This window comes from Pinus tabuliformis, chromosome 7 (genome assembly GCF_031772625.1).
Source record: "Pinus tabuliformis cultivar Carrire ecotype Pingquan chromosome 7, CPIR1, whole genome shotgun sequence".
In the NCBI taxonomy this organism is placed as follows: Eukaryota; Viridiplantae; Streptophyta; class Pinopsida; order Pinales; family Pinaceae; genus Pinus; species Pinus tabuliformis.
In genome coordinates this window covers 504,791,023-504,817,971 of record NC_142293.1, presented here as the reverse complement: position 1 = coordinate 504,817,971, position 26,949 = coordinate 504,791,023, and positions in this window count along the sequence as shown.

Sequence of the window (26,949 nt, the reverse complement as noted above, 5' to 3'; positions counted from 1 at the left end):
TCAAATCTACATTTTGACTTATCCTTTAGGATATAATTTATTATTTGTATTTTGAATGATGATTATAATACTTGTTTACATTTACTGGCATTTTGGCATTTCCGAGTTTATCTTTAAATCATTTTCGAATAAATAAGTTTTTAATCTTGCTTAGTCTCTCTCTGTTATACTTATGTTTCTAATTTTAGATGTATATATGTTTGCAATTTTACTTCCACATAGATGACAACATTAGAAGTTTAATTTTACTTAGTTATGGTTGTCCTTGTAGAGTAGAATAGGGTTAAGGCTAATTTAGTTTGTTTTTGTTATTTTTACTTGTATAATGTAGTTATGAGGACATGAAAAAACAATGAGTGATAAGTAGGGAAGACACTATAAATTTTATTTTAGCTTTTATTTATCATTTTGCTTATATTCAGTTTCATTAAATATTTCTTTTAAGTCTTATCCTTAATTGTTAGTTATTAAGGGTTATTTAGAAAAATTTTAATGCTATTAGTTTGGTAATGAAGAAAAGGTATCTAAAAGGAGAAAAATTCTAATGAGATACTCATTTAAATTCATAATCATAACTATACTTCTAGTTTAGGGTTTTATTTTAAAAATTTCATTATATTGTTTTCTGTTAAAAGTCCGATAAATAACTACCCTACAAGAAAAAATCATCATGAAGTTAAACATAAAATAAAGGCATACCAATCTCTAAGGAAATCCATTAATAATGTACTTTTCATTTTCTATTAAGGAATTTCTTCACATATCTTGCTTGGTAGGAATCTTGTTTAAATTCATGGCCTTTTGTTTTGAATTTTTCTATACTTTTATTTCCTTTCAAGATTAATGTTTTTCCTTCATCATTTACAAGATATCCTATGGATATGGTCTGGATATGGTCTCCCTAATCCTTTGAGCTTATGTTTGTGCTATTATATAGTTTATTTTCTTTACTTAGCTTCATTTTTTTTTCTTTTGTTTTCATGATAGTTTCATAATTTATACGAGGAATATTTTTAAAGAAACACAAATTGGTGGCCCATGGAATCTATACTTTATTATTATAATCGGAAGTTATTATCTAAAAACAACTTTATCAATTTTCTAACCTCCTAATTGACTAATGGCTATGGAGGAACACTAGGAGATGAACAAATATTAGAGTTCATTTATAGTGGAAAGAGTCTACTTCATTCTTTCTCCTTGAATCCCACTCCTTATCCCCCCACATTTAATCCTCTACATTGGTAGATTAAGGGAAATATTTTGGTGTCAAACTCAACAAGTATTACATCTATTTGCTTTTGAACATAAAACATCTCTTGTCCCACTTTGCTCTCTTCACCCAATTGACAAAATGCAATTCTTAAGCAATCAAATCTAAAGCGTGGAAACACAACAGAGTTGAAAGCACTGCAAAGTGGTCAAATTAAAAATAAACCCGTTGAAGCTATGGATGCTTACGAGAATTGAAGCAATGTCAGGAAAAAAGGATAACCTATGCAGATAATGGATGTTTTCTAATTATAAAACACCACATCTCTATATTTTCTATTCAACCATATGAGAAAAATATAAAATAAATCTCCATATTTTTTGGTTCATTGCTTAAAGACTAAATATGTATCAAGTCATCAAACCTTTAGAATTTATATTATTTTACTTGTCATATGTGAGACCCATACAAGCTAGTGCAATGTTTGAGAATCTTGTGAAACTTATCATTTTATTTTTAAACAAATTTAATCCCATAATATTAAACACCCGAGACAACTTCTTCATCCTAGTGTGTTTCCATTTGTTAAATCCACAACAACTCCCATTAATTTTTCTCAAAAATAAAGGGGCCCCATATACAAATTTTGAAAATTTCACCTTGGTTTGCATTTGGTTTCATATTTTGAGATATTTTTGATTTTCTTAATTTTCCACTTTTTTATATTCCCATCAGCTCATTCTCATTGATACCTTTCCAAAAATATTAATTTTTACTCATTTTGACTCCTGGGTAAAAAATTATGGCCATTTGGAGTTTTCTATTTTTTCTTTCGTTTAATGAGGTGGCATTGCACATGATATCCTACCTGGCACGCTTACATGAAATTTCTGACTTGACATGTTGACATGCCATATCCTATGTGGTGCATGACATGTCATCAATGCCACATGGTAAAGCATGGTGTTATACCTGCTGCATATTTTTACTCATTTTGACTCCTAGGAGTCATTCCTAGGTAAAAAAATTATGGTCATTTAGAATTTTCTGTTTTTTCACTGGTTTGGTGAGATCGCATAGCACGTGTTATCCTACATGGCATGCTTACATGAAATTTCCAACTTGACATGATAACATGCCACATCCTATTTGGTGCATGACATGTCATGCATGCCACATGGTAAAGCATGTTGTTATACCTGCTGCAAATTAGCTAATATGGTGATGACTTCGATCTCCTACAAGGAAACCCGATCTGGAGAAGCACTCTCACACAATACACATTATAACTCCGAGGCCCCGGATCTATGGTTCCGTTAATTAATTAATTGATTAGTTTAATTTAATTTAATCTTTTAATTATTTTAAATGGTAGAGAAATGATTAATATTAACCCATTAATTAAATCAACAATTACTGAGTGCTCACTTCTAGTAGCCCTATCTTGAGTTTCATAAGCCCCGAAATAACGTGTTGAAGGCTAAGAGATTGGGAAATATGTTAGAATAATTTTTCAGGTTAAATTGATAACAAAAATGCCCGAAGAAAATGAAAGAAATAAATAAACATTTTGGTTGTTATTTTTCATGTTTTATTTTTATTTTTATTTTTTTTTCAATTTTTTTTTCATTTTATTAATGTAGAGTTAATAATATGGAAAGAAAAATGCAATGAATAAAATGAGAAGAGGAAGGAAATGATAGAGTTAATAATATGGAAAGAAAAATGCAATGAATAAAATGAGAAGAGGAAGGAAATGATACAGAAATGATTTTTAATGGGAAAGGAAAAGTAATGAAATCCTAGTAATTCAGGAGGAGAATAATCCACATGAAAGAGGCAATAAAAGAGAAGATCAGATGTTGAAATTTAATGGTAAGAAAAGATTCTTATAAGATAATAGAATTTTTATATTTAGAAATTAGTTTGATGAAAATAGGTAAAAAATCTTTCCCTTGTTATTTTCTTTTTCTTTATTATTTACACAACACTTTCCAATGGAGAAAGGGTCGGAAATCATTTAGTCTGCACAGCAACTGTTTTGTAATCAGAGTTGGAGTTTAATTTTTGAAGACCAATGAAGTCAATTTTGGAGAATATCTCTGTGCAAAGGAATATTGTATGTATTTATAACTTTTTATATTGGTTTCTATTTCCACGAATTTCATTCTTTAAAACATTTTTGAAATTGAGTATTGGAATGCGTTGTATCTCTTTTTTTTTTTGAATAAACAAAGGTAACAACTTTATTGAGTTATTTAAAGTATTTAGTTTTATTCTAGAGCTTTAAATGAACCAGTTTTTCAATTATGATATTTGAAAGATAGATTAGAAATTGCTCCCGTTTTCAAGATAGTTTAATTTCTATCAATTAGATTAAGAATTGGATCCAAATAAATCTCAAAAAACATTAAAAAATATAGTTTGTTTAAGTTTTCTCAATAGGGAATGAATTATCTAGGTGATGAATTATCTAGGTGGTCCACTAAGTCCACATATTAATTAAAAATGATCACTGTCTCCAAACAATTGCAGTGTCTCTTACGGGGCTGCATTTGGGTGATCCTTCCTTCCTTCTTTACTGTTAGATAAAACACACATTCAAACACTAGCACTTTTGGATTAGATAAGATAATATTTAATTATCATATATTTTCCCTAGTTATAGTTAGTTTTAATGATTTCTCAAGTTATAGGTAACCAAGCCTTTATACCGGGGAGTACCGCCAACCCAAAAGAATAAGGGTCTAATTAGGACCTCTAATTGGGTGGTATCTTCATGTTGCAGTTGGAATTTTTCCACCTAACAACACCCTGGTAGAATTTTCCTATAATAATGGCTAATAAAAGCCTTTCAAAATGGGTTCTTTAAGGAATTTTATGGAAAAAAATGTAACATACCAATGAGTTGGAGTAATATAACATATTGGATTGCACTTGCACTAGATAAGTCAAATGAAATGGAACATGAAGTGGTAAAAAATAGGTAGAACGTAAAGGTAGCAAAATAGTAATGAAAATGTTATGATAATAAAAAAAACTCATAAAGAGTTCAAGATGGGAGAGAATGTATACCTAAAATTAGGCCAAAGAGAATTACATTGAGAATGAGGGATTTTACCAAGCAAGCCCTATGATAATGTGTACCATTTGAGATCCTAGAAAGAGTGGGACCAATGGCATATACGATTGCTTTACCTCCTATGGTAAACAATGTTCGCCATGTATCATTACTTAAGAAATATGTATATGATGCGAACCATGTAATTGATTCGAATGTGCTTCATATGGAACCAAAAGGATATTTATAGCCAAAATTATCAAAGCATCCTAGGTTAGATGGAGACTCAACTCAAGAATTGAGCCATTGTGTAGGTGAAGGTGTAGTGGAAGAGTTTTGGAATTGATGAAGGAACATGGGAGATGGAGGATGCCATGAAGAAGGCATACCAATTTTTTTTTTTTTACTCTAAATATTCCTCATCATGAACAATAACAAACTAAGGACATTGTTCCTTTAAGGGGAAGGGGTTGTAACACCCCATTTTAATCCCCAAGTTTTGTAATTTATAATTAAGAATTATAATGTTGGAAATGGTCAACATAGATATCTTGACAAAATTTATTTGATGTAATATTCATTTTATTTAATATATTTTCTAATTCTAAAGAAGGTAGTAGCCAACATATATCTTGATTCGAGAGAGGAAGTTGTGAGGTGGAATAGAGAATTTTCTTGTCTACCCTGAATTTAATGCCAAAATTTCCATTATTTCTAGGCTTCATATTGGTAGTTGAACTACCTATTTGCCAACAATTATGAGAAAGAACGAGAGTGGTATTGAACTAGTCTAAAGGTATGGGTAATGTACCATTTTTGGACTTTTGATTGACCACATAGTCTAAGATGGACCTTGAATTCTCATGTAGGGTGGTCGGAGTTGAGATGGGGGAGAGGAAAAGAAAATAAGAGTGAGTATATTGTGTTGGGTGGTCATGAATACAAATATAGAAAAGTGCATTTGAACTTGAGATATCCCATGAGAAGAGAAACATAACCACAAGTTGAAGCTAAGAGTTGACTCTAAAATGAAGGTGGTTGAAATCCTTTTGAGTCACATCAACCTATGTGGAATTGTGAATTTACCTAAATGGGTCAAGAGATAATATAGAATCCTTCAAGTTGAGATAGAGGGCTAGGGGAAGTTTTGAATATTTTTTTTTGAATTAAGCATGAAAGGGACTAAGAAAGGGGGACCATCGAGGGAATATTAGATCAAAGGACTCCCATTTTTTTATGTACACCCATTGTGGCAACATTGTGAATGGTAACATACCCAATCTTAGTGGTTGAAAGGTACCATACTAAATTCTGTGTGTGAAGGAGAGTTGTATTCATGTTTTCTACCATACCTTAAACGTTTTAAATCCCCAAGTGAGTCATCCTCTTAAGGCATCAGATATAGATTAGGGTGGCTAACTACAATAAATCTACATGATGTCTGAGCTTATGGTTAGATGGAGAGTGACTCTCCCTTCTTAAATTTACAACAAGTCTTAGGTGAAAAAATAATTGTATATATTCTCTTTTAATGAAAGGACATTAATTTTCATATTTTTGTGAAAATTTCTATGCTAGGTACTAAGCTTGCTTATGTTGATGAATTGGTAAAATGTTGATATGGGATATTCACTTCAGTTGATGTTATAAGAATTGCATAACAGAGCATGTAAAAATCATATATGCAAACACTCAAAGAAGAAGCAACATAAAAGGAGGTCATACAGAGAATGCACCATATGTTTGATAACAAAGTTCACCCAAGGTGGGCTACATCTCCAGGCCCATATTCAAAGTGGAGAGGCCTCTTCATTCATCTAAGAAAAAATAAAGGCAAGTACATGGAAAAATACATCAGTATACCTCCATTTCTGGGAGTGAATTAAAAATGGGTTGTTCAAATCCCCGATTTGATTGCACAATTGAAATCACTGCAAAATTATAAGTAAAATGAGTATAAACTCAACTATATTCTGCCAATATAAATGCTAGACCCCCAAGAGAATATTCAAGATTCCACAACAACATTTAAAGGGAATATTCTAGAGAATATTCTAAGGAATATTCTTTGGGAATATTCTCTCAGAATATGTGCCTGCATGAAGTTCCAGATGAATAGAGTTTTGCCCTATCTTGGTTCCAAACTTCTCTCAATTATACAGCCCAACGGTCCCGTTGGTCCCCTCCTCCACTGTGTTTGAATGAAATGAACAAGTTTTAATAAGGCCAAGCTGGTAGACTTTACAAAGTTTCATTAGTTGACGGGTTGGTTGATGGTACTATGTTTAATTCATTGGAATGATAGGGGTTGCTAGTTCAAAACCCTCGTGGTTCATTTTAATATTAAAAAAAAAAATATGTGTTATATTTAAAATTGCCACCTGTTAAAACTATATCTTATACATTTTTTAAACCATCTTCCAAACCATACTGGAAAAGTTGCAGAAATGTTGCCAAACTATCTATTGGATGACCCATTTGGATGCTGACTTGGTGCCACATGGCACCATTTGAATTTTCCATGTAGCCTCATGCTATTGGGCCACTCAACTACATCGAAATTTAGTTCATTCCACTAGATTTGATAGGCATACCATTTTTAACCATGAGTAAAACCTCCTCCAAGTTTATCAATTTGCCACTAATTTTGGCTACCAATTTGCACATATCACCAATTTGGTGATGACCCAAATTTATTTGGAAGCAACTAAGACATTTTCATTTTTCCAAGTTTAACTACAACTTTGACTCGACATTGTTGTAACATTATTTGGCTTTTATAAGTTAGTATATTTCACAAAAATAAACTCAGAATGTTAAGTAAGGATATGGATGAAAATGAAAGAAATCAAAAAAATGTTAGGGCAATTGTATATATTATATATATCCATATCAAATAAAATTTTAGGAGTTAGTTTCCCTAAAGAATGGAGGCAAAAGAAAACAAAAAATGTTAGGGAAGCAAAAGAAAATAAAAGCTTCAGTTTCAAAAAGAACAAATTCAAAGTATGCTTGTTTAAATGCGCCACATTAGAAATGTTAATTTTTTATTAATTAATGATTAATTTCCCTTAAAAAGGTATTAATCTTTGTTATAAATTTGTTGACATTAAAACTTTATGTTATATGGCACATATATTTGTTTAGGCCAAAGTCGCTAGTTGACAAAATCTCTTGTCGACTTTAAATAAAAAGCACGCATCATTAAACGATGGATTTACACCCTGCCCACATCAATGGCGAGGAGAAAATTCACACCCCTTTGACCATTTCCCATTAACATGGGAGGGGGGGAAGAAGTAGTTTTAATGGCAGACTCCCCAACCTTACATGTCATAATCTCACAACTTTGCACCCCCCCGCTCAAAACCACAAACATTTGCTATCCCCTTCGAAATCCGCCATGGTTTTCTTCCACCGATGGTTCTCCATCCCATGCTTTGACAATTATCCCTAGACAAAACAAACACCACCACCTCACATACCCATTGCCAACTTGTCATATCCATTGCCACCTCACATATCTATTGCCCAACTTTCATACCGGTTCATTCTATTCATTCATTACAGCTTCGCTTCTAAAACAAAAAGGCACTATGGTCTTAAAACAAACCGTTAACCAAACCCTGCATGCTATAAATAAACCTACACCCATCTCTTTTCCACTTTCGTCTGATTTCTTACTGCTGGTTTCAGGTGAAATTGTTTCCTTGTGCAAAACCTCTTGCCATTTGATCAATCTGTAACTAGATTCACTCATTCCTTTGTATGTTAGCATGGCCCCAAAAGGGAAATATAAAAAGTAGAGTACATAATAAAGTACTGCTACCACCATCCTAGTCGATCTTGACCATGTTCCCCTCGCTAACTCCCTTTTCAATATTGCAGATGCCAAGTGTGAGTTCGACTTCCACGAACTGCACCTATGGCTCAAACAAAAATACCTTGACCAGCAAGACCCAATCAGATTCTGGGAATCACTGTTGCCTTTCTTCAACTTCCCAAAAACACATGATTTCCTGACCTGATTACCTGGTGCCAAGCCAGATATGACCCCATAAAAAGAGCAGTGGTGGCTCAGAATGGAGACATTCTGATCACCATCTCTACTGAAATCATTAACTAGATGCTCCTAATTCCTCAATTAGACTCTCTCAACCATTTTTCACAAGCAACACTTATGGATCTGTACCATAAGATAACCTTTCCACAGAGAGCCCAAATATTTGAGATATTTTTGCCTGAGGATGCAAAATTACCAAAAAGGAATCCACCCTACCCATATTCCATATTTCCTGAAGCCTCCAGGCATTGTATTTCTATGCTTTCCTACTTGTTAGGATATCCAGATGACCAGTCTGTTGATGAACCCATCCTTGGATTCCTTTCCATCTTCAACAAAGATCAACAACCAATATTCATGTATAATTACAGTCAATTCATGGCTGATAATATACATGAAAAATCTATGAATCTCACTATACAGGGAGTGCTGAGTTATAGCTCTATAATTGTCCACATGTTTCTTTTTTAGCAGGGAGATCTTTTCCCCATCAATCTCAGCAAACAGGATGAACAAGGAGTGAATCAATTAGTGATTCATTGGATTGAAATAGTCAGGACAACTTCCACAAGCTCTTCATTCTCATATTTTATAGATACATTCATACATCCAGTGGCACAGCTTCTCAATAGTTAGACAGAGCCAAGGATTGGAGATGAAATAAAGAGGATTTTACACTTAAGTGAGAAAAATAAAACTGGTGACTGGTATTTATACTATAACTATACATATATAAGGGTATATGGTTGTGAGCTTGCACCATATAAGCTACCCAAGTATGTTCCTACGAGAATATTTTCTCTAGAATATATTAGGCAGATGATCAACATGGACGACCTGCACTTTGTGTCAGGAAAAAATAAATCTCAGTTTAAAATCAAGTCAAGGATTGGATCATTCATTTGTAACACCAAATCAACTAGTGTTGAGGTAGATATATTATTAAAGAAAATGAATTTCCGGCCTAGATTTACTTGGTCTTATGACCCTTTTGGTATAATTTTTTCCTTGAGAGTTGAATTAAAAATGACTCCCTATAATCATACTCCAAGACTAGAAATATAAAATTTTATGAACCAAGAGAAGTGGGTTGATGGCACACTTCAAGAGGCAGATGAACAAGTTTTATCCACCCCCAATGAACAAACACTAGTTGCTCAGCACAAGCAACAGAAAAGGGGGAGAGAGGAGACTTTATCTGCTGAGGATATTATGAAAGGATTCATTTTAAAATAGAAGAAGCCAAATGTTGGCTTGACACCATCAACAGAAGAGAATTAACCAGTAATAATTGATCTTAGAGATTCAAAAGTTTCGACATCAATAGAAGCTAGTGTTTCAACAACTCCTCCTACAACTTCACCTTCTAGGGAACCTCTAGAAATCATTCAGTCCACAGGAACTAGTTCCTTAGATGATCAGAACATCTTCTCAAGATTCCTTGAGATTAAACAAAAGAATGGGACTTTGAAGTCTAATGTATACAACCAATTTTGGAAATAAACTTCAACTTCCCAGCATATGCTTCTTTCTACTTTTGATAGTGAGAAAGGTAGAATGCATATGGATTTCTTGCAAGCCCAAATCCCATTTTGTAAGTCTCCATTAGATCATAAAAAGTTTGTTTTTTCATTTGATGCTAGTTAATTCCATCCAATTGACCAGATGGATATGCACAGACAGGCTGGTGAGATGTTTTTTTCCGCCATGACAACTATAGCTATGTCTCTTTCTAAACTTAGGATTGCCCTATCCAATGTTCAATCTCAACTCAAGATAGAAAATATTTCTTCATTATCCAAAGATAACAAAAGGCACTCGAGGACTTAGTGATTAAAGTAGGATATGATCCCAAAGATGTCAAAGCTACAAAGTTACTCCTCAAAAAGAAATATGCAGACATTGCTGCATTAAAGAAACAATTGAAGCTACCCTCTACAGAAGATCATCTAACAAAGGACATAGCAGAAAATCAACAACAAAATGAGGACATGCTCAAGCTTATCATTGATCAAAATATACAGCTAAACAAAATGGAAGAGCAGGTTGAAGAGTTACTAAAGGAGAAAGAAGCAGCACAACTTGCTATGGTTCCAGTCACAACAGTCCCAATAGTAGTTGTAGGTACAGAGCCTAGTTCATCATCAACAACCATTGAGTCTACATCAACAATAGCTGATCCAAAAAAATTATCACAAGAATTGACCATACAAAAATAGGAAAATGAGAAGTTACTGCAAAAATTCCAAAGTTTAGAATTGAGAAAAGTCAAGAATGATACTTTATATGCAGAGGAGATGCAAAAGTCCCACAAATTGGAACTTAAGATCCAAAAGTTAGAAAGTGAGTCCCTAATGGTAGATAATTTGGCCCAATCCAAGGAAAATATTTGGACACACATTAGCCAATCTATGATAGATGTATGGCCATCCATACAAATAAATTTTGAACAATAAGAACTCATTACCAGATGCAAAGCAATAATAGAAGAACAAAAAGTAGCTTTGAAGACCAAGCCAATGGAAGCCACATATATGATAAAGGTGCTAAATTCAAAAAGCATAGAAGAACTAGAAGAAATAAATATTTCTGACAGAACAACTACCATCTTAGAGATTAAGAAGGTCTTACAAAAGAAGAATTTGATTAACCAGCTAGAAACAAAATGTCAAACCCTGGATATTGTTGTCCAAAGGTTTCATTCAAAATTTAATATTTTAAATCAGAAAGGACTACTAGGATTGGTAGCTCTAAATGATAAATTGATCAAATTAGAAGATTATTGCAAGAAATTGTATATTATTGCAGTGGACAGAGCCAAGTTTGTAGGAATCAAAGGAAAGATAATAGGGAAGGCCTTTCTAGAAGCCTTGGAGTTTGATTTGACCATCAAGCATAAAATTAGACATTAGTTCCTTAATAATCCAACTTTCAAGAGGTACACAGAAGTGGATGAAATATTTAGAAAAATGGTAAATTTGGAAATCCCAAGTGAAGAAATATGAGATCAATTATGTGAAACAATTGAGTAATTTATGATCCTAACAGTATGAAAACTCATCAGCTTTTTCAGGCTAGATCATCAACATATTCCCAAAAGATAGAGCCACCTCTTCAGCAATTTCTTGTTTCCTACAATATTGTCCTATTTTTGTAATTTTGTCCTATTTTGGTATGTTGTTCCAACAAATCGTAGATATTTTTCAAATTTTTGTATAAATAACTCCTTATTTGAGTTATTATGGGTTGAACCCTTGAACAAGCTATCAAGTAGATTTGTACTAAGCTAGAGCATTTTTTGGAATAATAAATGATTATGGATATATCTCATATGGTTTGTTTTTCAGTGAATTCTATTTCATGTTATTCATTCATTATGTTTTCTTCATATAGACTAAGTCTTTTATAGTTATTTGGGAAAAACTTGACTGAGTTTTAGCCTTATTTTGAATCCCCTGTGAAGTTGTGTTTATAATAAGAGAATGATTTACAAAATTGCTTGTTATTGTAAGTTCCTCTTTAAATATAAATTACATCAGATATCTGTAACAATTTAATTATATTTTGTTGATTAAGCAAACATCGTTTACTTAAATTTTTCTTATAGTTTTTTAAGTATCTAGTTTGAATATTAAATGAATTATACTTCTTTATGCTCTACTTTTCCACTCCATTAAAATAAAATTAACTATGTGCAGTTAAAGAACAATCTTTTATTTTACTTGGAAATCTATCTGAGTTTAAAGCACCTGTTTATAAATTGTTCACTAGTCATCCAATAATTCAAAACAATAAAACATTATAGATGATTTGGCATAACTAATTGACCTAGAGTTATCTCAAAGGAAAACATGCATAACTTTCACATATAAATTCGTATTGAGTCATGATTAGCACCAATGGATTCCTTGTGACAATATATTCAATTTGGTCTTGGTTTCATTGAGATTCAAGGACTTTGATATTTGGTCTTTTAGGGATATTTATGGATGATTCCTCCCCACTAAGAATATTTTGGTCCTCAAAAAATATAAAGAGGTACTGAAAGCTGTTGTACTCCCCCTTTTCTTGATCTGCATAACAAATGTATCTAAGATGCCACACTTTCCTTTCCTTCAACTTTGTACTTCAGAACCATGAGTGATGAAGCTGACATCTATGTCCATATGCAAATTTGTAGTTTCCAATGCATGCCTTACAACTTGCAAGATTCTAGGCAAGACCTTACTTGCCAAGAGTTTATAAAACACTCATGGTCAAGTTTTAAAATAGAACCCATGAAATTTTTTATTGAACTAAGAGCCAAAATATCACTATGTTGCTTACTCTAGTGATGTTATACACTTCATCACTTTTACAAGTTTTTTCCCATCTATGGGGGCTTAAAAAAAAATGAAGAAAAATTTGATTTAAAATGGAGTCCATATTTAACTAGTTAAAAGGGTTTCCCATCTCTTACCTAACTAGGATGATGGGCTTTCTTCCTGTAGTTGGCTTCCTTGTTGAATTACTTCATCATTCAATTCCTTCATAGGTTCTTTCATATGCTTTCAGACCTTATTTCGGCTCCAATTTGGATGGAGATTCCAACATGTGACTTTCTAATGTCCACTCTTGTTGCAATGGCTGTAATGGTTTTTCTTCCTCCAAAATTTCTTGACCTTCTTTTGTTTCTCCTTTGTGGGTGACATAACCTTCATTGAATGACTGTCCTTATTGCGGCTCTACTGAGGTTAACTTGACTTAGTTCTTCCTTTGAATTCTCACTATCACTAGATGGTTGTGATGTGCTCTCAGCATCTTGCACTGACTCAGACTTGTTTCTTGAAGATTCTCTTGTCTCTGTGGGTTTGGATTGTCTTTCCTCAACTACTTCTGAAGGTAATTCCATCACTTGTATGGGATTTACAATAGCCTATCCATTAATTCTTAGGCCCTTTCCTTCGTATCCAATCTTCTTCATTAAATTTGAACAAATGCCCTTAGGGTGCCTTTCAAATGAACCAAAATCATTGTCATAATGAGAACATGGAACTAAAGAATCACTAAAACGGTTTACCTCAATTGTTGATTATGAAAAGGGTGATGATGGGTTCGCTAATCCTTCATTGCACTTCAAATTTTCTAAGAAACCACTTCTCTAGCTTGTAACTGAAGCTACAATCCATGCTTCTCCTCTTCTGCTTCTTGTAGTGTTATTCTCATTTCAACATTCTTTTCTTGAATGCTCTCGTTGATCTCCTCAAGTTCTTGGATCCATGCATTCTTTTATGTTCTGCCCATTATTTGTACAACAACCACAATCACAATAGATATTATATTCATCTCATCACCTGAATCAAAACCTAGGTCATGCTGCACCATAGTAATAGTTTTCTGCTTCCTTTTTCCACCATACTTCTTAGGCTTCAACTCTCAATGCCATTTCCAACAGTCCTCCTCACCATGCCCTTCTTTCTTGCAATGAGTGCAAGAGGTATTTTCTTCCTTTCTCTTTGTTGTCACTATATTCTTTGCATGGTCGTCTTGTTCATGTTTTCCCCTATTTAATGGTGAATTTATTTCACACTAGCTTCATCAAGAGAAGTGGTATCAAACAACAACAATGAATGCTAAAGATAACTGTGTGAAGTGACAATATATTTCATCAAAGTATCTAGTGAGTATAAATGAATATTCAATGCGAATTCCTACTTCTTAAACTCCTATGTAAAAATTTGAACATTTTGACCTTTGCCTTGTCTCAAATGTTTCCACTCCATCATGAATTTTTGATGGTAACACAATGTATAAAATTTTCCTCTTAATGTAAAAACAAACTCAAACCATGAATAAAGGAGTTTACCATTATGCTTACTACCTTTCTGAATTTTTCTCTCCCACCATACAAGAGTTGTGCCTCCGAGTCGAAGAGATGACAACTAGACCTTTTCTTCATCCTCTTCGATCTATTGTATATGAAAATACACTTTGATCTATCTAATCCAATTGTTTATCTTTTCTACATTATCTTCTCCATTGAATATAAGCAAATCAAATTTCACATCTAGCTTAAAAAATGGATTTTTAGAAGCATATCTATGATGTCTATTTGAATGATGAGAATGAGATGAATAAGAACAAGAACATTCACTTGAATATGGAGATGTAGGTTCAGGAGGTTCTCCTCCATTTCCTTGATTTATCGAAGCACTGTCCTCTTCCTTCTCTTTCTTTTTCTTTTCCTTTTTTGCTATTCTCTTCTCATAATTTGCAACAATTTATCTACCATGTCTTCCATCCTATAGAAATATTTATGGAAAGGTTTCTCATTCTTAGTGTGGACATCATCATTCTCCATTTTCTTTCTTCGTGTTGCATTTCCAATCTCAGGGTTAAAAGACTTGAGTTTTCCTTGACCCTCTTTGAGTTTGACCTTAGTTATCATCCACACACAATTCACATCAACATAAATACCACTCTGATACCAGCATGATCTAGGAGCTTTTCTTTGTTTGATGTTAGCGTAATTGCATAAAAGAGCATGTAAAAACCAATTTTGAAAACACTTAAAGAGGAAGCAACATAAAAGGAAAACATAAAGATAATTCACCCAATTTTCGATAATAGATTTCACCCTATTTGCATTACGTCTCTCGAAACAAATTCAAATTATAGAGGCCTCCTAATTCATCTGAGAAAAAAGAAAGGAAAGTGCATGGAAAAATAAGTCATTATACCTCTATTTCTGGGAGTGAACTAAAAATGGGATGTTCAAATCCTCAATCTCAGTATAATAGTGAAAGCATTGAAATTCAGAGTAAAAAGAGTATAAAATCAACTATATTCCACCATCGTTAACTCTAGGACCCCTAGAGAATCTTCAATATTTTATAGAAACATTTAAAGGGAATATTCTAGATAATATTCTAAGGAATATTCTCTCAAAATATGTGCTTGTGTGAGGTTCTAGATGTTAGAGTCGATCTAGTCATCCCTCTGTCAGAGATCATTTCTCTTATTGCATTTCATTTTTAGGTGTCTCGCTCGATTCACTCAGCTACATTCCGCTAGGGGCATTCCAAAATCTAATGGAAGGATCTTGACATTCATTACCCCTCATGCCTTATCATTGCTGGCTCAGGTCTGTTCATCAAAATCAAGTTTTAAAATCACTTACAGTCCTGTTTTAGTCTATTGATTAGCAAGAGTCATTTCAGTCACTAGGTCTAGGGTTAGTTGATTTGGTCTTCAAAAATGTCCAACAATGCCAGCAAACCCATGAGGGAGGTCCCTAATAAGTTTTCATTTTCAATATTTTCATCATCATATGCTCGACTATGACTTTTCTTCAAAACTCTGTTTTGAAGAAAATTCGTCATTTCATTTTGTAATAAATTGCCATGTAATTTTCAAAAGTTTTTCAGTTGTTGAATTCTCCAGGCGCAGCCCTGGTCTTCCTTTGTCAAGACATGCCACTATCCCTGCAAAAATTGCCAAAAGAAAACATCATTCAAGCCAAAAAATCAAGGAGGAAACAAAAAGACAGAGTTGTATTAAAGTGAAGAAAATGCCAATTTTAAAACATTACAAAAGTGGGTCTTTACAAAGACAAAATCAAAGCCATGTTTTTATAAAGGTATTTCTATGTGTTCAAAGCCCATTTGCATGCCAAGAACAAAGAGGAGGCATCTCAAAGTGATTTTTGTGAAAGAGTGAGAAATTAGACAAAAAATCGCTGCAACTTGTTGGCGCGGTGCACTAGGTAGAAGGCGCGGCATACCGGGGAGGCGTGGCACACTGGGAGAAATCGAGCAGTGTATTTTTGAACGGGCGCAGTGCACTAGGAAGGCGCAGCACGTTGGGCAAGCTGCGCGGCGCATACAGTTCAAAAGCCCGAAATTGCTAAACTTTGCTCCAAATCGCCATGAAAACGCACAGAATTGCTAGGTAGGATCTCTATCACTACATTGCATTCAGATTTGTGCTATGATACGGTGATTGATGAATGGTGATGGTCTAAACTCATAATAAAAATCCACCGTTTCAAAACCCTCACATAAGAATGGCTTCCTAGGGTTTTGAAAGCTATTTGCCACTAAGTTCATCATTTTCCATCATTCTCTTTTCTCCTTTATTTCATTCTTTTTCCTTAATTTCAGTCTTCCCTACCCCCTAAAATCATCAACCCCTATCCCAAATTCTCTGTCCCAAATTACCAACTCCAAAAACTTCCAACCCTAACCCTACAAAAAATCTCCTAACCCTATACATAAAACCCCTCAAAACCCTCCTACTTTCCCTAATAAAATTTGTCCCAATAGTCCCTAATCCCTTATTTCTTCCCCCTTCCTAATAGTCCTATGTTTCATTTGTTTTCCCCTTGGTGGCAGAGGTTAAACACATCACAAAAGAGCAGTCCAACACAGTTTTCATACACTAGCAATTAGTTTTCTCCAAGGCATTTTGTACAGCAGTCATGACATCTGAGCATTCATCTGATTATGGAATGGAAACCCAAAGTGACTCACCCATGGAGGAACATGCACCCCAGAGGCCTCATAGAGGAGGCAGACATATCAGAGAATAACCAATCACCCTCACTGAATTACAGGCCTGCCCTCTAGCCATTTTCTGTTTTCAGCATCAATCATGCTATGAGTTTTGTGAGAAGGTGGCTAATGTTCAATTTCATCATGAGTTGGCTCGTCTATTTGTACTGCATTTACATGGAGATCAGGTTACTTTGGCTAGTATCACCTTCACACTTACACCAGAATCTATCTCCCTGGCAACCGGCATACCCAACATTGGAGAACCATGGAACAAGAGGAAGAAGATTGACCGGCAGCATTATGAGCCATATATTAAAACTGGTTTCTTGAGACAGCTCAAGAGAGTGTTTCTATTCCAATATCTTAAAAGATGAATATGCTCCACTAATGAAATTAATCATGAAGTATTTCAGCTGTGAGGGACAGTTCTCTCGTTTATATGCTTATCACATCAGGTTGCTCATGAATTTCACCAGGTCACGGATGATGAACATTCTGTATTTCATTTGTCGGAACATAGAGAGGATGACCACCCTTGTGTAGCACAAAACCCCTCAGCAGCAAGTTAACAATGTTTATCATTTTTCTCTCATCAAGATTTTGGTGGTTCATTAGCTTGGATTATGGGGCATCACTTGGGATGATTTCATCTCCTGTGATTTCTTCAAAGCTTCACAGGGGCTTTCAGAGGTTGGGCATGAGACAGGTGGACCTTCTCATCAGTATGAGCACCATGAGACCATTAGTGTACCGGTGTTCATCACATATCAGAGGGGCACTAGACATTTGTTTGCAGCAGCGAAGCGAGTGTTATCTCCACCTGGTGTGGAAGGGGCCTCGCTTCCGACATCAGCACCACATGTACAGGACAAAGGCAAGAGGCCAATGCAGGATGAGGGTCCTTAAGGTGAACAAGAGACTGACTTCATTCTCATTCATGATGATGATACAGATATGGGCCCGAAAAGTGCCAAACTTAGAGAGATCATCTAGGAGCAGCAGACAGAGATCAAAGCCTTGTCCCTCAACTTGGAGAGGGCTAAGTGGACTATGAAATACTTGGAGCAAAGGAACAAACAGCTTGAAGATCAACAAGAAATCATGGAGTTACAAAACATCTGCAAGAATCGCCAAGCTGCATAAAGGAGAAGGATTGACCTCACTTCATTAGAGCAAGAGATTAATGATGGTCGGGAGTCTTGGCTCGAGAGGATCAACATCCACTTAGAGGGACTACTGGACAAGGGTGACAGAGACAAAGCATTGTTGAGACACATGGCTTTCCACTACACGGCGCGGAACAAGGTTTGCAAGGCACGAATAAGGAATCTAAAGGCAAAATTAAAGAAGGCAATAAGGAAGCAAAAGAGGCAAAAGAAGCATGATCGTCTACGGATATTGGTTGAAGCCTCTTTAGCCTAGCATGACACTTGATGTAGAAGCTCCAGCCCAAATTTCAAGAAATTTGGGGCATTTTTGGCATTTTGACAAATTTTGGCACAAAAAGCAGGGTTTTACCCCCTATGCGCCGCGCCACGTGGCACGCGCTTTTGCTAGGGATCCCCAAATTGCAAAAACTTTGCATTTCTGGATTTGGCATGAAAAATCATGGTTTATGGTCCATGGCCAAGAAATTTGGGTAGTTTTTGAGTCCTCAGGAGGCCAAAAACACTCAAAAAATGACCTCACTGCCCCTATTTTGACACACAAGAAGCAGTCTTGGGAGATTGAAGTTTTGGAGGGACAAATGACCTCCAAATTCATAAATTCCACTTGGGTTAGAAAGTAGACAGGTAGCGATTTCCAACAAGCACACTTGGGATCAATTTATACCTCGGGAACTGCCTCAAAATCAGCTCCAAAGTGGCACGATGCATAGAGAATCAAGGGCGGCGCATAGAGGATTTTTGCCTATTTTTCACTGTTCAGCTCAGAAATTCACCCAGTTTTGACCAGTTTTGATTTTTGATGTTACTCTTGACCTTGCATGATCTAATTTGATAACCATGATGTAATATTGGCACATTTTTACTTGTTATAGAGGGTTCATTCACTAAAAAGTGAAAATTAAATGAATGAATCAGTTTCCTAGCATATAGGGGTAAGTTGTTTGACTACCAAGATTTCAGTTCCTTGTTTAGAATTGGTTCAAACAGCTCCTAGAATGAAGAGATCGAACCCTAGAGGCATGGGAAGGAGTTAGGCTTGTCTATATTATGTAATTTCTCAGTCATTTTCAGGGTTGGACACTTGGGATTGCTTGGAATTCTATTGTACATTTTATTCCTGCAATTTTGGCAAAGGAAGTACCAGGGTTTTGCAGCACTTGTTTGGATCCATGTGGCTCTATGTTTTGATGGTGTGTTTCTCTATGTATTTGTAAGTTCACTGATGTTTATGTGTATCATTTTCCCTTCTCTTGTCTTCTGCAATTAAACAAATGAGTGATTAAGGTAGAATTCATTAGACTGCTATGCTCTGCCTTGATATTTTGTTTAATTCTTCATGTTTTCATCTATTTGAGGAGGACTCTTGAGACCTTCTTGCCCTCCTTGGCTCCTCACCAGTCTGATCCACCCATTCATTCAATCCAAAGCATCAAAACTACTGCCTATCTTGCCCCTACCTAAACTCTGCAAAAATTTGGCCTCATCCCCAGACCCAAAATTTTCCTATCCCTTTTTTCCAACAAAACCTTCAAAAACTCAAATCAAAACTTTGCACTTCATACCTAGCCTAAGATCAGTTGTTAAATCAGTCATCTCAAGCCCCATCAATTATCTTTCGCTGAGATTGACCCGGAGAGAGCCCTCTCCTGTCCTCGTAGGGCTAGCTACGAGGCTGAGCGTGGTTTGATGTGGACCTAGAACCTTGTCTTTTCAGCCTGAGGCAAATCTAGGCTCTAACATAGTGGCGACCATACTGGGGAAGAAAATGGTTTGCTTGTTTATGTCATTTGTTTTATAAGCTACAAATGGAGCTTGAAGTTATGCCAGGTAGCCTTCAAAACGCTTTTGCTTTGCATTAGGGCAAGTAGATAAATGCTGCTTCAGTCAATCTCCGGTCTAGCTCGTAATCATGACACTTGACTTGTAAATCACCCCAGTACATCTGAGAATTCTAAGCTTTCAGATGATAAGTTTAGAATTTGAAAGGCTGAACAAGTTGTTTATGTCCCTTTGATTTCTTGAAATAATATCACACTGGCTTCCAGAAGACATACCAGAAGAAATCTGGATCCTAATCCCCCTCCTGTCTACAAAAATCCTAATTTGATTCTAAGATTCCTTCGTTAAGAGAGCTCTATGACTCCCGTGTTTAAATCTCGTTCATGTCCTGCAATTTTTAAGTATCTTGAAGAGCTTGATTTTGATGAAAAGTTTGAATTTTCATTGTTTGAAACCAAATCTGAAAGTGCTCTTGGTTCTATAGTCCTAAATCTTGACTTTGCTGCAGCTCTTGAAGTTGAAAGAAACAATAAATCAATTGAGAATTTTATCTTGAAACACCTTCAGAGTGAAATTCACGCTTCAAATATTGCTGATTTCCTAGAAGCTACATCTGCAACCCTTGGATCTTCCGTAATGGCATCCACCTCAAGAATTCCTACCGAACTGCCCTGCATTGCCCCCCTTCCCCCGCAGCCTACTATTTCTGATAAAAAATCTGGAGTCGTATTGCCTCCTTCTACTCCTAAAATACCCAAAATTGCTTCACCTCCACATACACCTCCTCACACACCTCACACATCAGCTGCACCCACTCCCCCAACTTCACCAAGACCGACTGCAAATTCGCCAAGAGCAATGGCTGCTCGGTTTGCACCTCTCACACTACCTCAAGTTTTGGGTGACATGCCCGCAGATTATCAGAGTAAAATTCCTTTGTTTGATGGCACTCCTCCAGGTACCACGACTCAACAACATGTGGAAAAAATGATGGATTTCTTTGAGCTTCATGAGATTGATGCAGAAAATGTGACCATGAGATTATTTGTGCAGACTTTCGCAGGTGAGGTAAGAAAATGGTTCAGAGCTTTGATAGCTAGAAGTATTCCCACATTAGAAGAGCTTCAAAGATAGTTCTTGGATCGCTGGGAAATTAAGAAAGATCCTCTTCAGATCACTTTTGAATATACCAAGATCAAGCGAAATGCTGGTGAGTCCATGCAAGACTATTGTATTAGATTCAATGCGGTTTATAATGCAATTCCTGATGATTTAAGGCCATCTAGAAAGTCAGCTTTGCTGAAGTTCCCGGATGGTTTTGATCCGGACATGGCTTATCAATTAAGAGAGAGAGATCCAACTACCTTAGAAGAAATGCAGAAAATTTCCGTTAGTGTTGAGGCAAATTTGAATGACAAGAGAGCTAGATTGAAAGCTGAGAAGAGAGTCTCAATAAAGGAAGAAGCTTCTACATCAGATCAAGTGCCCTGCAAGGTAGAGAAGATGATTGAAAGGTTAGCACTTGATAAGCTTGAACCGTAGATTCAGAATCCTAATTTTTGTGGACAGCAGCAACCTCAATTCAGGATCAAACAGCATGAGCAGCGAGCACAAGAACCGGCATCACAACAGTAGCAAGTAAAACCACCTCCTCAGTAGAATTTTGTTGGTCCTGAATCTGATGATGAAGACAATGTAATAGGAGAAGAAAATCACTTCTTTACTCCTGATGATATGCCCACATTTATCACTGAAGATGATGAGTATACAGAAAGTTCAACTGTACAACAAGATGCAGATTTTATCTTGGCAAATGACACAGCTCTTGAAGAGGAGTCAGATGAGTATCAGAGAGGTTATATGCATGCTTTGTCTGCCCAGCAGCGTCAGTATTCACTTAGAAACAGAAATGTCCTGTTGGGTCCCTATAATACTAGTGATTACCCCATTACTATTGTAGTTATACCCCTTATTTATATTGTTGTGCCCCTATTATCCCTCTATTGTTATTTTTGTGGCTTTATATTATTATTGTTAGGTCGGCTGGATTATATTGTGACTCCCTAGACTCCTATATATAGAAAGGAGGTTTTGTCATTTGTATCATCCAAGAATTGTTCATTTATGTAATGTAAAGGAGGTTTCCCCCTCGAAGAGGCTGAATTCTAAGGCGTGGATCTCTCTTTTCTATCTTTGTGTGAGCTGGTTTCATAACATTTGGTATCAGAGCTTTGGATTCTAGGGTTTCGCTGCTCCAAACAGGTCATCGTGACATTTTCGCTATAACTTTTTTTCTGTGACGTTTCAGAAGTCGCAAAAAAAACCCATTTGAGAAGAATTGGCGCTGAACCTTGGGTCCAAATTTCAGAGCTTTTCTCGCTATATTTTCGGAGATATGATCTGAGGAAGTTGGTCTTTTTGCAGACTCCTGAATTACATTCAAAACAGGTGACCTGGGGAAAATCGTCATAACTCTCTCTCTGAGGATCGGATTGAAATTTCGTAAAAAGTTACAGAAAGAGGACGGACTGTAGTTTCTTTTGCGTGTGTTTCAGATTCAAAGGTTGAAACAGTGACTCGTGGCACGTCGTACAAGTTCGCTCTACTGAACCAGTCTAAAAGCAAGTCACTGTGGGAGATTTCACATAACTCTTCCTTGGAGAATCCAATTTGGCTCAGACTTGTGGCATTGGAAAGAGGACGCAGAAGGCTACTACAGGTAGTAATTTTAGAATTGGATGATCCGAAATTACAGAGATACATCAGATTCAATATCAGGCTTCTATAAAGTGAAAAAAGGTGTGTAGTTTTTTTTTAATTTTTGTGTAAGCTTGGTTTAACGGAATTCAAAGGGCATAGTAAAACATTATTATCGGTAACTGATGCCCCGAGGAAAGAAAATGCAAACACCTAGTAAGGAACCTGAAAGCTCTAGCATGACTCATGAAGAAGAGGAAGAAATGCTACATGATATATCAAAATTACAAGAACAAGTGCAACAAATGTCACGCTCACAAAAGCTAACAGAAGCTAAGATAAGTGGCGTGGAATCTAAGGTAAATGGCATGGAATCTAAAATAAAGGGAATGGAAGCTAAGATGGATGGCATGGAAGCTAAGATTGACGCTAAATTTGATGGCATGGATGATAAGATGGATGAATTGAAGAAGTTGCTACAAGAAAGGGTCACTAATGGTGAAAAGGTAGTAAAGGAAACTCATGATGAGAACAAAAGAAATGTTAATCATGATTCCATAGACTCTAATGTTGGATCGAAGACTCACCATGTTCCAAAAATCGATATGAGGAAGTTTGATGGCAAGGATCCCGCCACATGGATATTACAGATGGAGCAATTCTTCGATCTCAATAATGTGCAAAACACACAAAAGGTACGTATGGCAACTTTATATTTGGAACCAAATCAGTTTGTATGGTATCAATGGCTTTGTTCTCGTAAACAATTTATCACTTGGGCAATTTTTACGGAAGAATTGATAGCACATTATGAGGATACAAAAAGCAACACTTTTTTTAGCCAATTGATAAGTCTCAAACAAAAGGGTTCAATAATGGAGCACATTGAGGAGTTCCAAAAATTGAACATAAGGGTAAAAGATATTCCAGAGGAGCATAGGATTGATGTGTTCATAGGGTCTTTAAAGGATAATATCCAACATGATGTGCGCCTTTGGGAACCTGATTCATTAGAGAAGGCATTCAGGTTAGCAAGAAAAATGGAAAGCAAAATTATGGCAACTAGGAAGCATACCATTCACAACTATAAAGACGGAAGTGTTGTTGCCCATAGTCTTCCACAACCTACAAGGTTGACACCACAACAATTGGAAGAAAAAAGAGCAAAAGGGCTTTGTTACAATTGTGATAGCAAATACACAAAAGGTCATAAGTGTGCTGAGAAGAAATTATTCTACATAGATTGTGAAGAGGAAGAAGAAAAGGAGCAAGAAAGGTCAAAAGAAGAGGATATATTCCAGGAACAAAGCCTAGATGAAGAACAAATAAATCCGACCATATCTTGTAATGCATTGGCAGGAATTACCACTCCTCAAACCATCAAGATAGAAGGACAAATCAAGAAGAAAAAGGTAATAGTGTTGATTGATTCAGGAAGCACCCACAATTTTATTCATTGTAGGGTAGCAAAAGAATTGAATTGCTTCCTATATCCAGCACCAGAGTGTCAAGTGATGATTGCAAATGGAGGAACAATAAATTGTTCTGGAAAGTGCCATAATATCAAGCTATCCATGGGAGAATATGTATTGACTAGCCCAATGCTTTCCATTCCAATGGGAGGTGCTGATGTTGTACTAGGAGTCCAATGGCTACAATCCTTGGGTACAATAGCTTTTAATTTTCAAGAACTTTTCATGAAATTTTCTGTGGAAGGAAAGGAAGTTGAATTAAGGGGTATTGCAGGGAAACCAGGAAAGATAATCAGCTCTAATGGCATGACAAAGCTTCTAAAAAAGGAGCAAAGAGGTGTAATTGCACAATTATGTTCGCTAGATGTTTCCACATTGGAATCATCTATTTCTCCAGATCTCCAAAAAGTCCTGGACAATCATTCCAAGGTATTTGAGACTCCCAAAGGTCTCCCACCTATGCGTGATCATGATCATGCTATTCATCTGATTCCAGGAAGTGTTCCTCCAAACATCAGGCCGTACAGATATCCCTATGTCCAAAAAAGTGAAATTGAACGTATGGTTGCAGAAATGCTAGAGGCTGGTATAATTCAACCGAGTCAAAGTTCTTTCTCAGCTCCAGTAGTATTGGTGCACAAGAAGGATGGATCATGGCGCATGTGTCCGGATTATAGGGAGCTCAACAAGCTCACTATTAAAGATAAGTTCCCCATTCCTGTTATTGATGAATTACTGGATGAATTGCATGGATCAATTTACTTCACCAAGTTGGATCTTCGTTCAGGATATCATCAAATCAGAATGAAGATTGAAGACATTCCGAAAACGGCATTTAGAACTCATGAGGGTCATTATGAATTTTTGGTCATGCCTTTTGGCCTTACCAATGCACCTTCAACATTTCAAGGTTTGATGAATTCAATTTTCAAACCATTCCTTAGAAAATTTGTGTTAGTATTTTTTGATGATATACTAATCTACAGCAAGTCTTGGAAGGATCATGTTGAACATGTTGACAGGGTGCTACAACTATTGGAGGAGAAACAATTATATGCAAAAAGATCCAAATGTTTCTTTGGAGTCCAGGAGGTGGAATATTTGGGTCATATTGTATCTCATGAAGGAGTTAAGGTAGACCCTAGCAAAATTAAAGCCATTAAGGAATGGAAAATCCCCACATCCATAAAGCATCTGCGAGGATTTCTTGGGTTGACAGGGTATTATCGCAAGTTTGTTAAGAATTATGGGAGAATAGCAGCACCTCTAACAACATTATTGAAGAAAGATTCATTTTCATGGACTCCGGAAGCAACAAAGGCCTTTGAACATCTTAAAGAGGCAATGTGCCAAGCACCGGTCTTAGCTACACCGGACTTCACAAAAACCTTTATTGTGGAATGTGATGCTTCAGGAAATGGAATTGGTGCTGTTCTAATGCAAGATGAAAGACCCATTGCTTTTGAAAGTCGTCCAATCAAGGGAAAGTTTTTAAGCAAAGCTATTTATGAGAAGGAAATGTTGGCAATACTCCATGCACTTAAGAAATGGCGACCCTACCTAATGGGAAGACACTTCAAGGTAAAAACGGATCATGATAGCCTTAAATACTTTTTAGAACAAAGATTATCCTCTGAAGAGCAACAAAAGTGGGTCACAAAGATGTTGGGTTATGACTTTGAAATCATCTACAAAAAAGGGAAGCAAAATGTGGTGGCAGATGCACTCTCAAGAAAGGATGAGGATGTGGAAGCATTGTTGTGTGCCATTTCTATTATCCAACCAGATTGGATAAACGAAGCAAGGGAGGAATGGAAGAATGACGAAGAAGTGTGGGCACTTATTCGAAAGTTACAACAAGATTCCAGTACTTCTGATACATTTAGCTGGAAAAATGATTCGTTATGGTACAAAGATCGCTTATACCTCTGTAAGAATTCCCAGCTAAAACAAAAGATTCTTATGGAATTGCACACTTCTCCCTTAGGAGGGCACTCAGGATTTTTAAAAACTTACCACAGGGTTAAGAAGGAATTTTTTTGGGATGGCCTTAAATCAGATATTCAAAAGTTTGTGGCGGAATGTTTGGTTTGCCAGCAAAATAAAGTTGAAACAATTAAGACACCGGGTCTATTACAACCTTTATCCATTCCAAGCCAACGTTGGGAGGAGGTTTCAATGGATTTTATCACAGGTTTACCCAAGTCTGAGGGAAAGAGTGTCATCATGGTGGTAGTTGACAGACTTACCAAGTATGCACACTTTTGTGCATTATCACATCCATTTAAAGCCAGTACAGTTTCTACTGCATTTATGGAAACAGTTCAAAAGCTACATGGAAACCCAAAGATTATTGTAAGTGACAGAGATCCCATTTTCACTGGAAATTTTTGGACAGAATTATTTTCTTGTCTTGGTACTCAGTTAGCTCATAGCTCATCTTATCATCCTCAATCTGATGGGCAAACTGAGATAGTAAACAAATGTTTGGAAGGATATCTTCGTTGCTTTGTATCTGATAAACAGACACAATGGGTCAAATGGTTGCCTCTGGCTGAATGGTGGTATAACACTTCCTTCCATACAGCAACAAAAATGACCCCATTTATGGCACTTTATGGGTATCAACCACCATCCATCACATCATATTTAAGAGAAAATTCTAAGGTTCAGGCAGTGGAACATCACATCGAACATCAACAACAAGTCCTCCAACTCTTAAAGGATAACCTCGTGTTGGCACAAAATAGAATGAAACAACAGGCAGATCAACATCGCAGTGAAAGAAGTTTTGATGTAGGTGATTGGGTATTCCTACGGCTACAACCATATAAGCAAATGTCCCTAAAGCAAGCTAAGAAGGATAATAAATTATCACCAAAGTATTATGGTCCGTACAAGGTGTTGCAAAAGATTGGTACTATGGCATACAAATTGGAGCTTCCTGCAGCTTCTCGATTG